At 44.8% G+C, this 14,112-nt stretch overlaps 1 long non-coding RNA gene across 1 annotated transcript in view; it reads left to right on the top strand.

The window, feature by feature from the left end:
* The first annotated feature begins 13,569 nt into the window (after positions 1-13,569).
* LOC138513226 (uncharacterized) overlaps positions 13,570-14,112 on the top strand; it is a 127,221-nt gene continuing 126,678 nt past the window's right edge. Inside the window, exon 1 of the long non-coding RNA XR_011281734.1 lies at positions 13,570-13,975. This is a non-coding gene — a long non-coding RNA (uncharacterized lncRNA). The remainder of the gene's footprint in view (positions 13,976-14,112) is intronic.

Raw genomic sequence — 14,112 nt, 5'->3', positions numbered from 1 at the left:
ACAGATTTTCAGGAATTTTGCTCATGTGGACAACCTATAGATTTGGGCCTAGGGTGTCGAAGCCATGAAGGAAAACAGGGAACCCCATGCATTTCCAAAATGAAGACACCCGTGGGAATCCACAGAAGTTTGACTTGAGCAAATCGCCCCATAATTTATGACCCACAATCCCTGACAAAGTCTGACATTTGGTGGAAAAAACATAATTTTGACTTTGTCTGGGATTGTGGGTAATACATTCCCACCAACTAGCCTGTTCATCCGTCATCACCCTTGCAGTCTGCCAGTCAATTAAGCTTTGAACGTAGCCTTAAAAATGTTCTCTGAGCACAAAAATATGGGGGAGTAGAGGCATACTCTTGATTTCGATACAGCTTGTCCCAGTGTCTATTTTCCTCCAACCACGTGAATGCAGACCATGTTTTCGAGTCTTTCTGCATTTAAAATACCATTAAATGATGAACCTCTGACGTCTTCAATGTTCTCGCCCCTCATCTAAGACAGGAGTTTTGTTCTTTAGCACGTTCTGTTTCTACTGTGCGGACATTCAGGCCCAAGGTGGCCTTGACTTCTTGGTGTTGAGCCAGCCAAGCCCTTCCTTGGTTCACCTCCATGGTTAAGTTTTTGATTTCTAACTGCGACACACTGAAAACCTTCCTTTTCACTGGCTCTAGCTCTGCTAAAGTACGTTGTGGAATCATCCATAGTTCATACATTTCTGATGCATATACGTTGGCGCGTCGCCGCAATCTATTCACTACATAGCTATCCTTTAAGAATAATTTGTCTACTTCGTTACTGCTTCTGTACAATTGTAAAATGACTTGATATCTTCTTCATTATTTCTGTAGCATGAGCATCTTCCTCTCGAGCCCGAAATGTTGCTCATCTTTCGCACCTCCTCCTCCTTAGAGTGCCTATAGAATGTTTATGTTCTCTCGTCTCTACATCTCTTCTGGGTGTGTCAGCTATATTCTTTATGACGTCACCAATCTTCTCTTTTGCTCAGTTTTCACACTTCTTCCGGGATTTCATTCAAATGGCCATCATATTGTCATTTAAGTATGTATGGCTTTCTCAATGGGAAACTTACTTCCAGGATTCTCTTCGGTATTGGTACTCTCACTGGTATTGTACGTGTCTCACACTCTGGCTCCCAACATATAGGCAACATGGGGGGAGGAGCTTTTGGTGGGTGTACTTGGCTCCATCTCTACAGGAACATTCCCGCCTCCATTTGTCCATGGCTGGGTGCACCGTTTTGCTTGCCTCTGGCTTCAGCGATCATGCTAGCCCTTTCATGTATTCGAAGACTGTCTCCCCTTCCTCATTCCCTTCAGTGGACCCATAGCTTCCATATTTGTCCTTATGACTTTTCCATGTTTGGGGCAATCAAGCATGTTCAAACTACGTATATGTATACCTTGGCATCTTGCGGTTCAGCTTTGGCAAAGAATGTGGATATATATATAGAGATATGCTTGTGTGTCAGTCATCTACCTGCATGAGTCATAAGAATGTGTTTCATGTCTATATGCAATAAATTAATGCATGTTTGTGTAACTTTGTGAATGGATGACTATGTACTTCATATCTAAGTGCGGCTACATTGTGATGTCAGTGATGACGTCATTGACTTCAGTCGACTTGTGCGATTACTGACATCTCCATCTCCTCCATGTCATCGATTGGGTATGGCCTGAATGGCTGTCTGAGAGAGTAACGTTTCTCATCTGCGATACATCAAGGATGGCGGTGAAGGACCTAAGAGGTGCATCTGTCGTGTCTCTCTATTCGGGCTGAGAGCTGTGTGGGAGTCATGAGGGCCATACCTGGACCTCCATCTTCATAATCTTCTCCTGTTCTCAGTAGTTATCTATCTCTCCCATTTAGTTATGTCCCTTTCTCTCTAGTTATCCATCTATTCCATCTATCTAGTTATCCATCTATCCCATGTATCTAGTTATCTATCTATCCCATCTATCTAGCTATGTACATATCACATCTATCTAGTTGTCGATCGATGATATCTATCTAGTTATCTGTCTATCCAATCTATCTAGTTATCTATCCCATCTGTCTAGTCATCCGCCATTCTCTGTAGTTATCTCTCCCATCTATCGAGTTATCTCTCCCATCTCTTTAGTTATGTCCTTTTCTCTCTAGTTATACATCTATCCCATCTATCTAGTTATCTATATATTCCATCTATCTAGTTATTAATCTATCCCATCTATCTAGTTATCTGTCTATCTGTCACACTACCCGGGGGCTGGCGCTGATGAAATCGATGGAGGCACCACCGCCATTAAAGATTGCTGTCACGTCTTTCCCCGATGTGCCTTCCGTCCGGTCTAGTTGTTCTTCAATATGGCTGCCGCCGGGAGGTTCTTAATCAACTTCCTCCAGCTGGGCGGCGCATTGCAACCCACAGTGCTTCCTCCTTTGGGATCACCACGCTGAGTGCTCTCTTTAGTGGTGCTCCGCTTCCTTTCTTTGTGTCCCTGGACATTCCTGTCTTTCGTCTGCTTTCTTTCTGTTTCCTCGCGCTGACGCCCTCTGTGTGCGCGTTCCCTCTCTCTCTGCTGGCTCTCTCTTACTTTCTTTCGCGCTTGGCGCTCTCCCTCTTTCTTTGGCGGGTTCTCCACCCCGCGATATCCTGCCTCTGTCCCGCCTTCAGGGTTCAGCCTGGTCGCTCCCTCTTTGTCATTCTCCTGCTCTGGTTTACAGGTTGCTGCCTTTCCGGGTGACCATTCCGTTCCTCTTCAAGAATGGTACCTTTGTACTTACCACATTCCTCTCTGGTTCTCGCTTAGGGAGCTTACCAGTCTTTCCAGGACCTCCTCCTGTAGAAGCCCAGACTTCCACTGCTCCTGACCAGGCCTGAATCTGACAGCCTGATTCAAGTACTCTTCTACCGGAAACGTTATCTACTGTGGACTTACCATCACCACCTGTATCCGTGGCATCTAGGGGTTTTATGTGTCTGCAGGCTTTTGCCCCTATTTCTTGGCTACTCCGGAAGCGAGATCACTGGCCTGCTAAATCTTGCAGCCACAGTGGCTTCCTTCCGTGGTAGGCCCTATCTACACAAAAGAAAGGGCTATCGGGCCAGAGGAAGAGAGAAGGTTCCGTCTCCAGAGTCGATCTCTTCAGGTGAGGAGGAGGGAGGGACTTTGAGACCAATTCCGACGACACAGAGACAGACAGCACTGACACTATCCAATCTATCTAGTTATCAAATCCCATCTATCTATTTAGTTATCTCCCGTCTCTGTAGTTATCTATCCTATCTAGTTATCTACCCCATCTATTTAGTTATCTCCCCTTCTCTTTAGTTATCTATCTACCATATATATCTAGTTCTCTATCGAATTATCTCTCCCATCTATTTAGTTATGTCCCTTCCTCTCTAGTTATCCATCTATCCCATCTACCTAGTTATCCATCTGTCCCATCTATCTAGTTATCTATCTATCCATCTATCTAGTTATCTATCTATCTAGTTATCCATCTATCCCATCTAGTTATCCATCTGTCCCATCTATCTAGTTATCTATCTATCCATCTATCTAGTTATCTATCTATCTAGTTATCCATCTATCCCATATAGTTATCCACCAGTTGCTGGTGTCTCGGAGGCGGCCTCTTACGACGCATAGCTCCTGCGTTTCTGCGTTCGTTGCGTAGAGGTGCGGCTTGAGACGGCTTGGGACGGCTGGGTCCTTTCCTCGAACTGCGCCGTTGGCCGGCCCGAAAGGCCCGGAGGACTGGCTCTAGGGCTCTAGGGCTGGGAACGGAGCGGAGCCGGGAGTCGGGAGCACGGAGGAAGACGGAGACTTCTCGCACACACGACGAAAGGAGAGCCGCCAGTGGTGACGGGGGCGCACACCCGATTCGTCACCCGCCGCCCGATAGTGCAGCCCCATACGGAACAGAGGGCGCACTGGGTGCACTGTGATCCGGCGACGAAGCGGGCGAGTTTTCCCCCCCCCGAAGGTTACTGGCCTTACGGCAAGAGGTACGGGGAGGGGTGTTGGTGCCCGCGGGTGATGCGCTGGGCACTGGGCGCACTCACACAGACCGGACCAGGTCATTGGCTGAATAAGGTACCCCCACAAATTGTGCAGTGAGGCTACCTCCCCTTTGTTAGATCTTGTGAGTGAGGAGACAGTTCCTCTATGCGGATATTTTCCCCGGCGCAATTAACATAGTATCTGCGTTCCACTACTGACAAAGATTAGTGGCATCAGAAGTTGAGCCTGGTAGAATTCCAACGTAACAGGAGACTGCGGGGATTACCCTTTGATCCTGTAACCGGTTAATTCTACCGACTGGTGCCGGGTAGCCTACTTATCCTAGAGTGGATGGCTCCCCACAAAAAACCTGCTCCTTCCAAATACAATCTAAGGAAAAAGACACACGAACCAGACTTGGGTCCCATAATGGAAGAGTTTAAAGGCAGGAGAAATAAAGCCAAGAAGGGAACCCCCGTAGATCAAGGTAAAATAACGGGTTTTTTCCCCATAAACATACCGGCTGAAAATAATTCCACAACCATCGAGACGCCCATGAATCAAGTGACCAATACCTCCAATTTGGACAGATCATTAAATTTTGAGGATATTGACAACAACTCCTTGCTGGACTTATGCCTATCCATACAGAAAGGCATGACACCCCAGATTGTGGTGCACTCGGAGGATCTGGAGTCTCTCACACCGGAGAACCTGAGTGAAAACCAGGGCAAACGACTATCTCAAGTTGAAACAATGGAGAGGTTATCTACATCACCTAACCTAATTATTGATACTTCAACTGACATTGGAAGAGAGACAGGCAGCAATAATCATTCGGTAGCCCAGGAAATTGCCGAATTGCAAGCTTCCGTGGCCTCCCTACAGTTCGCACTAAAAATATTGTTGAAGATGTCGGGCCGCATATTGGCAAACACAAACACATTGTTGAGTGACACTGAGCAAAGACGGAAGGAGGCCGAGGATGTTGAAGTCAACCTATCTGAAGCTATTACAATAGCAAACGAGACACACGAACAACAACCCCCTGACCCCCACACCGACTTAACAACCCAACCAGACATTCCAATGACCCGTAAGCAGCGGAGGTTGGCCAAGTTAGCGCTAGACAGGGCCAGAGTGAATACTCAAGAGCTCTTACCTATTGAACTAGAAAAGCCCATCCCTCGTTCTAAAAAAGGGAAAAAAAGAGCAGCTCGAGCAAAGAAGCGAAGGGCTGCAGGAGATGGTTGTCTAACTAGTTGGCTGATTACGGAGACCACTGCAGCCCCAGACGGGGCCGAGCAACTCGAAAATACAATAATAGAATCTATACTTGAAGACGATGGCATTCTAGAAAAGCCCCCGAAAACAACGGATGAGCTTGATTGTCTGCATAATACAAATCCTTTAGACCTGGCAAAAGAGTGTGATCCGAAGTGGGGGAATCGCACCTGTATTATTAGAAATTTATACCAATCTGGCACAAGCGCTTGGCTATCTCGCTCCGAATTTTTAAAGAGACTATTCTCGGTACCCCAATTGAGAGTCCTACAATCGGATGATTTTCAATTTCTTGAGCCCTTGTCAGGATCTCATCCCAAGGTATCCGCCCTGCATTGCAAATTTACATCGACTGCCCAACTATTAAGGACTTACAAAACAGAGCTGAAAAATGTTGACATTGAGCTAGACGCTGAAGTAAACTATAATGAGCCCAGCAGCTCTGAAATAGAAAATGTTATAGATGGGCCTGTGGTTGCTAGCCCCATCATGCCATCAGGAACCAAGTTGGACCAAAACAATGTACAATCCATCTTGAAATGGCTGACGGAGGCATTGTCTAAAGTGGTAGAGAATCATTGAAAATTATCGCTGGCTTCATGGAATTGTAGAGGTTTTGCCCATCTTCTAAACAATACTGGCCCTATAGCCCAATTGTCCAATTACAACTGTATATGCTTACAAGAAACTTTTGCAATGAATCCCCTATTTCTAGATGGATACAAGGGCCACCAGGTATTTGCCAAACGAGGCGAAAGAGGCAGACCCTTTGGGGGACTATGGATTGGGGTATCTAACAGCCTAAGTTCAAGGAGGATTTTTGGGAGCCAAAATGACCAACTATTGGCTGTTGAAATAATATACAATGTTAAGAAAACCACCGAGAAAGTCTTGGTGGTGTGCCTATATAATCCTCCGGGCGATATGTGTAGAGAATCAATACAAGATGGGTTACACGAGCTACTGGCCAGTTGGTTATCCATTGAAGGAAATAGTAACGTTTGTGTGGCTGGAGATTTTAACACCCACATGCTCGGGGAAGAGAGGAGCTTTGCAAATCCCAAGCTCCGTCCCAGATGTGTTATGGAGCATGATAAATTGGAGGATGAAGGGCTGGATTGGATATACTTTTTTTGTAGGTGGGAATTTGAGATGTTAAATGGACGCACCAAAAGTGATCATCCAGGCAAACATACTTGGAGCAATGGAACTGCGATCAGCACTCTAGATTATATTTTCGTGTCACCAAGTCTGTTGTTACTGATTGATGATATGAAGGTAATACCAAACATATGGAGTGATCATGCTATTTTGGCGTGCTCATATGACATCCCGGAGAATAATGATCGAGTGCGCACTATGGGAGATTTGAAAATCAACCACGCAGGGACCAGTATCCGCTGGACGGATAAGAATGTCTCTCGCGCCGAGGAAGCCCTACATAAGTATGGCCATCTCGATGTCGAGGACATTAAGAAAATGACCATAGATGGAGTAGAGGACTGGATATACCTGTTCTCTGACCAATATGCCGCAACTCCGGTTGGGATGATGCTCGGTGAGCAGGAGAAATGTCCTACCTATGATAAATTTATTCGAGACACTAAAAGAACCTTGAGGGCGGAACTAAGAAGAGCAAAGAAAACAAGTATGACCTGGGACATATATAAAATTGTGTCCAAGGAAATAAAGATGAGATATAGGAGGGCGATCAAAGCAAAAAGAAGCGCCGACAGAAATAGAGCCTGGCAAAAGCTAATACAGACTATCTGCTCCCGTAAAACCAGCAGTATATGGGGTCTTCTTAATGAAGCAAGAGGCAATAGGTCACGACAACTAGTTAATCCCATTTCCAGTGTGGAATGGACTGCATTTCTGGAAAAACGCAATACAGCGACCAGAGCCAAGGAGATAATCCCTTTAGGTAACATACCAACAGACCCTGACATTGACATTTCCCATGACTCCATCCTCTCTATTATTAATCGGATGAAGTCATCCAGGGCACCTGGTCCCGATGGGCTCCCCAATATTGTAATAAAAAGTAGCCCAATTTTTTGGGCCACCCTAATGAATGTATGGTTCTCCAAGATTTTGAGGACGGGGGTATTGCCGAGTTCGTGGCAATCGGCCATACTAATACCAATATTTAAAAAAGGCAATCGATTGGACCCTAATAATTATAGGTTACTTTCCATGCTAGACAGCACAAGTAAAATATTTGCATCACTCCTGCTGGGAAAACTACAGTTATGGGCTGACCGAGCTAAAATCTTAAGTAAATTTCAATGTGGTTTTAGGCAAGACTACTCAACTAGCCATAACATTTTTGTCATGGACTACTTACGAACCAGAGCCTTACAAAGCGGACAACCACCCCTCTATGCACTTTACATAGACTTTAAAGCGGCCTTTGATTCTATCCCCCGAGAAAAACTATGGCTGAAATTACAAAACCTTGGCTGTCCAGATGATCTACTATACTACCTAAGATTGCTACATCAGAACACCAAGGTTAAATTGAAATTAGACCAAGCAGGTCATATGACGGAGGAAGTCGCACAAAATAGAGGAGTTAAACAAGGTTGTGTGACGGCTCCCCTAGTATACAATCTGTATGTGCATGACATACCGGCATCTTTAGCCTTGGTGAAAAACTGTCCTCCTAATATTGGTAAAACTCCATGCCCGGTACTTGCATACGCCGATGATTTAGTGATATTTGACCACACAATCAGTGGTATACGTCGCTCAGCCATAGCGATCTGGGGATATTCTGAACAGAATGGCCTTACAATTAATGTTGAAAAAACACATGTAATGAGATATACATGTAAAAGGTCCGCGCGTGTCGCGCTATGCATTGATAGAGCTGTAATTTCATATGTCCCTGAATATAAATACCTCGGAATTGAATTCGAACCCAGAGGTGACTACACGATTTGCAAACGCAATCGGAAAATAAGAGCTGCCCAAATTACTGCCTTATTTAAAAGCTTTACAACTAAACAGGGTGGTTACACATTATGGGGAGCTAGACACCTTTATATACAGGTACTAGCACCCATGATGGTGTATGGATTGGAATCACTGGTTAAGATGGATTTAAACTGGTTGCAAATTATTGAGGGAAAATACTGGAGGAAGTTATTAGGACTTCCGGGATGCATCCCTATGGCTCTTCTCAGACTCGAGCTGGGTCTGATATCATTGAAAGCACAGATATTAAAGAAAAGAGCCGGATTTTACTTAAAAATGGTGAACTGCGCGGGTAATGCCCTGCTAACGACATTTGCCCTGAATAATAATAATGAAAACACCCTCAGTGATTTCAAAAAACAAATGGAACAACTGCTTAAAGAAATTTGCTGGAATCATCGTGCAGGGACTTTCACGGAGGCTATGCAATCTTGCCTGGGGAGACGAGTTGAGTTATGGGATTGGCTTGAGAACTACGAACATCTGCGCAAATTAAAAAGGTATAGGTTTGTGGAAACTAGATTATATACATTCAAGAAACCACAGAAATACCTGATGATATGCCCGTCCCCAAGATTAAGGAGGTTTATACTTCTATTAAGAATGGAATATCTCCCCATCAAAATGACCACTGGTATTACGGAACAGATACCCAGAGAACAACGCTATTGTCGCCTGTGTAAGAACCAGGAAGCTCTGGAGACAGCTAAACATGTACTAACCGAATGCCAGGGTATGATGGTTAACATAAAACTACACTTAAGTATGTTTGTACATAATTGGGAGACTATTGGAGACAGGATGTTTTGGAATCATTGTGTAAACACCAACAGTATGCGTTTGCTAACTGCACTCTATTCCATTTGGCTAAGAGTGGAAGATGAGCTGGGGATATCGATTTGAGGGGAGCTAGTCATCACATTGGAAAGAGTCATGGGATAATGCAGTCCAGTATATGCATTCTTAACGGCTGACATGATAAGAAATAATCAAAACTACGCCCATGTATAACTTTGGTGCTATTCTACGAAGAATTTTCTATTTTAATTTTAATCTCAATTTTAATTTTATGCTTATGGCGCCTTGAATTTTGTATTGAAAGTAATTAAGATGTACATGTGTAAAGTTTGAAGTTTTAAACTATATCACATTAAAGATATTATTATTATTATAGTTATCCATCTATCCCATCTATCTAGTTAGCTATCTATCCTATCTATCTAGTTATCTATCTAGTTATCCATCTATCTAGTTATCTATCTATCCCATCTATCTAGTTATCTATCTATCCCATCTATCTAGTTATCCATCTATCCCATCTATCTAGTTAGCTCTATATCCCATCTATCTAGTTATCTATCTAGTTATCCATCTATCTAGTTTTCCATCTATCCCATCTATCTAGTTAGCTATCTATCCCATCTATCTAGTTATCTATCTGTCTAGTTATCCATCTATCTAGTTATCTATCTATCCCATCTATCTAGTTATCCATCTATCCCATCTATCTAGTTAGCTATATATCCCATCTATCTAGTTAGCTATATAGCCCATCTATCTAGTTATCTATCTATCCCATCTATCTAGTTATCTATCTGTCTAGTTATCCATCTATCTAGTTATCTATCTATCCCATCTTTCTAGTTATCCACCTATCCCATCTATCTAGTTAGCTATCTATCCCATCTATCTAGTTATCTATCTGTCTAGTTATCCATCTATCTAGTTATCTATCTATCCAATCTATCTAGTCATCCATCTATCCCATCTAGTTATCCATCTATCCCATCTATCTAGTTAGCTCTATATCCCATCTATCTAGTTATCTATCTAGTTATCCATCTATCTAGTTATCCATCTATCCCATCTATCTAGTTAGCTATATATCCCATCTATCTAGTTAGCTATATATCCCATCTATCTAGTTATCTATCTGTCTAGTTATCCATCTATCTAGTTAGCTATATATCCCATCTATCTAGTTAGCTATCTATCTAGTTATGCATCTATCTACTTATCTATCTATCCCATCTATCTAGTTATCCATCTATCCCATCTATCTAGTTATCCATCTATCCCATCTCTCTAGGTATCAATCGACTCTATCTATCTCCTCTCTCCGTGTAGCTGTTATGGGAAGCAGCTGTGTAGTGTGAGTTCAGGTTGCATTTGTAGTGTGCTTGTAGTAGGCAAGCAGCTCATCAGGAGTTCCCAACATGTGTAGACTTCGCCTTTTTGTACTTAGTGACCTTAGCTTTGCGAGAGTAGAGACGTTTCAGTAGTGGGGAGGGGCTGGGGAGTGGGTCGGGGGGTGCTGGCACTTACAATCCTGTCATTGCTAATGACTCACTTTCAATCAGTATTGCGCCCAGTCTCCTAAGGGGGGCGAGGAATCGACCACCCACCACAATCCCACCCCCATGGAAGCAGAGCAGGGTTAACCCTTGAGTGCCTGGGAACCCTCCTGACGCCGCTTGAGGCGGCTCATTACAGGGGTCTTCCAGACCTTCTGGGGTCCAGCTCGATAGTTTCCTGGACTAGGCTTCCGTCGGCTGCCAGGCGGTAGTACACTGTAGACCTATAGCCCTTGCCCCGGCCGGCGAGACCACCGGCCCTCTCTGAGAGAGCTGATGCCCCGGCGTGGGGCAGCGCTGGGCTGCACGAGGAGCTGTATCTGTGGAAAATGCGTGCAATATTTAGGAAGAGTCTGAGTCCTGTGCCGCGTTGCTCAGAAGAATGGAGGCTTTTCGGGTGTTGTAGAGGGTACCCCCTCCTCCTCGCCCCCCCTCCTTCTGTACTGCCCCTCCCCCTATTGCCCGGCTGTTAAAGAGTGCCTGAGACGAGGACAGGAAGAGCTTCTGATTATTGTAATGTTATGTTTAGGAGGACCTTAGGAGTGGTTTGCAGATGTCTGTCACTGGGGCTGTGGGTCAGTTTTGACTATGAGGGGCAGGGAAAGCCACAGCACAGGCAGGATGGGAGTTCCAGGGGGTGCAAGAATTGTGCCAATTTAAACTAGCAGCGTGACACTAGCATTGACTTCTGACTCCAAGTGGCCATCACCGCCGTAGTGGCTTTACGGCACATGGCCTTGTCCAAAAGGTGGCATATTGTGTCCCCACCAGAGTGTTGCTCATTAAGGGGCTGACTTTGCAGAGAGGGGCCCACATAGGACCGCCCTTCCATACACGCAAGCCCCCCTCACCCCCATGTGACAGTTTGATCATTTTGATCACTGGCAGTAAATGCAATGCAGAAATCCAGGCGGCCGTGTTCCTTTAGGACTGTCTATGCATGCCGAAGCATTTACAGGGATTCCTATGGAATCCTCATGCTTTGGAAGGTGCACAAAACGGACAGATTCCATAGCAATCCATCCCATCCTCACCAGCATTAAAATCGCAGGCATTAGGAGATGCTATCAGATTCCTAACCTGGAGCGGATTGGCGTGGTGGGACCTTGCATTTTATTCCGAGTCCCGAGTCCCTAAACTGCGTTGCGAACCCCAGAATTTCGAACGGTTCATAGAAATCATCCACAACATGTTTCATGCATGCGTCTATCGACCCTTTGAAATACTCACCTTCAGGATGATATGATAGCTTATTTATGGCGCACTTAATACCCAGAGGTTTCTAAGTGCGGACCCGGGGATCGAACCTGTGTTGCTCCATGTCGTATTGATTCCAAGGCAAGCACGTTGCCCCTGAGCTATCCTCCCGAGACAGGAAAACAATCCCCCACCTGTTATCTAAACCACTTAAGAACTACTCCAATGCGGCTTATTATAAGGCGCCTACTGGCACGTCTGATGGTTCGAATCTGCCTGTACAGGGTTTGATCCCTTGTACAACTTCGTGACCCTTCATCAGCACTGTGTGAAGCTCTAGAGTGAATGTTCTCTTGAAGGGCGAGAATTGGGAGCGGTCGGGCAATGTGTTCGTAATTTGGTTCATTAAACATACCCATGAACCCATATTTGCCAAATTCCCCTGCCCACTCACAAGGCATGGTAGGTTTGCCTACCCTCCCTTTTATTCTCATGGTCAGTAATATTAATTCAATTTATTTATTTATCTCTGTTGATGCATTTTCTACCTTCCTCTGTCCCCACTGTTTTGCCCTGTGGGCGCTTTGAAACAGTTTTTGCTAACTGTATAAGCGCCGAACAAATGACCGATAAATAAATAAATAAATAAATAAAATCTTTCCCGGTGTAGCTTTAGATTGTATATTTTATGTTAGAAAAGAGCGAAAAGTCGAGTCATTGGCTTGACTGCCATTGGGCTTCCACGAAGTTCCAGTCCCACATTATGGAGGTTGGAGGAGGAGAGGAGTATTTCCTGACCACTGACGCTAGTCGCGAAGTACCCGTGTTTGCATCCTCCCATTAAATGAGAACAGGAGAGAGCATCACGTTACATCCATGTAAGTGCATTACTTATTGCAGAGTAGAGGCTAGCAACATGTGTCCTGCCAAATGGGGCTTTATCAAGGCAAGGAGAGCAATTAAAGGCCTAGGTTACATCACGTGTAAGAGGCTAACCAACATATGGCTAAAATGGCAACAGGGCTGTATGGTATGAACGAGGCTGTGGGTTACATAAGTGAGTCTAAGAATCCATGGTAGAGGAGAAACCGCGTCAGACCCACCACCATCTGTGAACATTGTCATGGAGTTGCTTGCTAAAGCCTTCATCGAATCGCTTTACCCTCCAAAGACCCTCATTAAACCCGTTGACTATGTAGGTGGCAGGCTCATATGAACACGCCTACTCATTGGGTTTAATGAGAGTATATGGCTTTTAATGAGGGTTTATTTGCAAGGCCAATAAGCATCACCAGCCCTCTGGGTGGTCTCAGTGATTGCCACCTCATGAGATAATCCTGCATAAGAGCTGTTGATGGAGGACCTGAAAGGGTGTGATGGGGTGACCACACTTTGTATGTCCCAGCCTTTTCATTGAGTTAATGGAAGAATTGACCCAGAAATGTGACACTTTTTAGTGAGGATACTGATCGACTTTCCGGTGCATAGTCAGTGTTAACCAACCTGTGAAGTTCATGGCATATGAATCAGAAGGGCAGTTCCCCCACTGTACGTTAAATTTAGCATCATTCGATGAGGAATGTCAGGAACTCCCATTCTACACCTGTCTCCCGTTTTGCCAATAAAGCATCTAACCGACGTTGCCTTAGAATCCCCAAGTCCACAACAACACGCTGTGTCTCTTTTCGGCGGCGTTGCGGGTTGCTGTGGAAACGCAGTCATTTCGCGTTCCTTAGGTCACGTGTTTTCTCACGTTAGACCCGTTTCCACAAGGTCACGTGTGTTCAGTGTCTTTCCTACTTATGCTCCGCCTGCTTTGAGTTCACTGCCTGCACTGTTACCGACATGGAATCCTCCTGACTACGTATTCTTGTATTCATGGTCTCGGACGAGCAACTTGTTTTCCTTTAACTCAGTGCTACGCCCCAGCATTTCCCTTGGAATCATCACTCACACCGCAACCCGCTGACTCCTCTCAACTCATCTTTATTGGAACTTCTATGTACCGCTTGAACCTGGACTGCCTTCTGGGATACTGTTAGGAGTCCTTGTGCCGGCGGGTGTTAGGAGGAGCATTTTCTTTTCATCATCAACCTACCTCTGGACATTCACGTTTTCTATGGAACTTCTACACTGTGTTCATTGGTAAGCTTGTCTTCTGATTATTACGGCACTGTTCATGCTAAAAGTATAGTCACTGATTAGACAACCCGCATTCCTTTATCAGTGTGCAGTCTTTTTCATAGGATACGCCAGTTAGCATTCCAACAGGATTCTAAATC

Source organism: Ambystoma mexicanum, chromosome 12 (assembly GCF_040938575.1).
Source record: "Ambystoma mexicanum isolate Mex_15411 chromosome 12, UKY_AmexF1_1, whole genome shotgun sequence".
NCBI lineage: Eukaryota > Metazoa > Chordata > Amphibia > Caudata > Ambystomatidae > Ambystoma > Ambystoma mexicanum.
The sequence above is the reverse complement of the archived record's forward strand: the minus strand, read 5'-3'. Positions and strand labels throughout refer to the sequence as shown.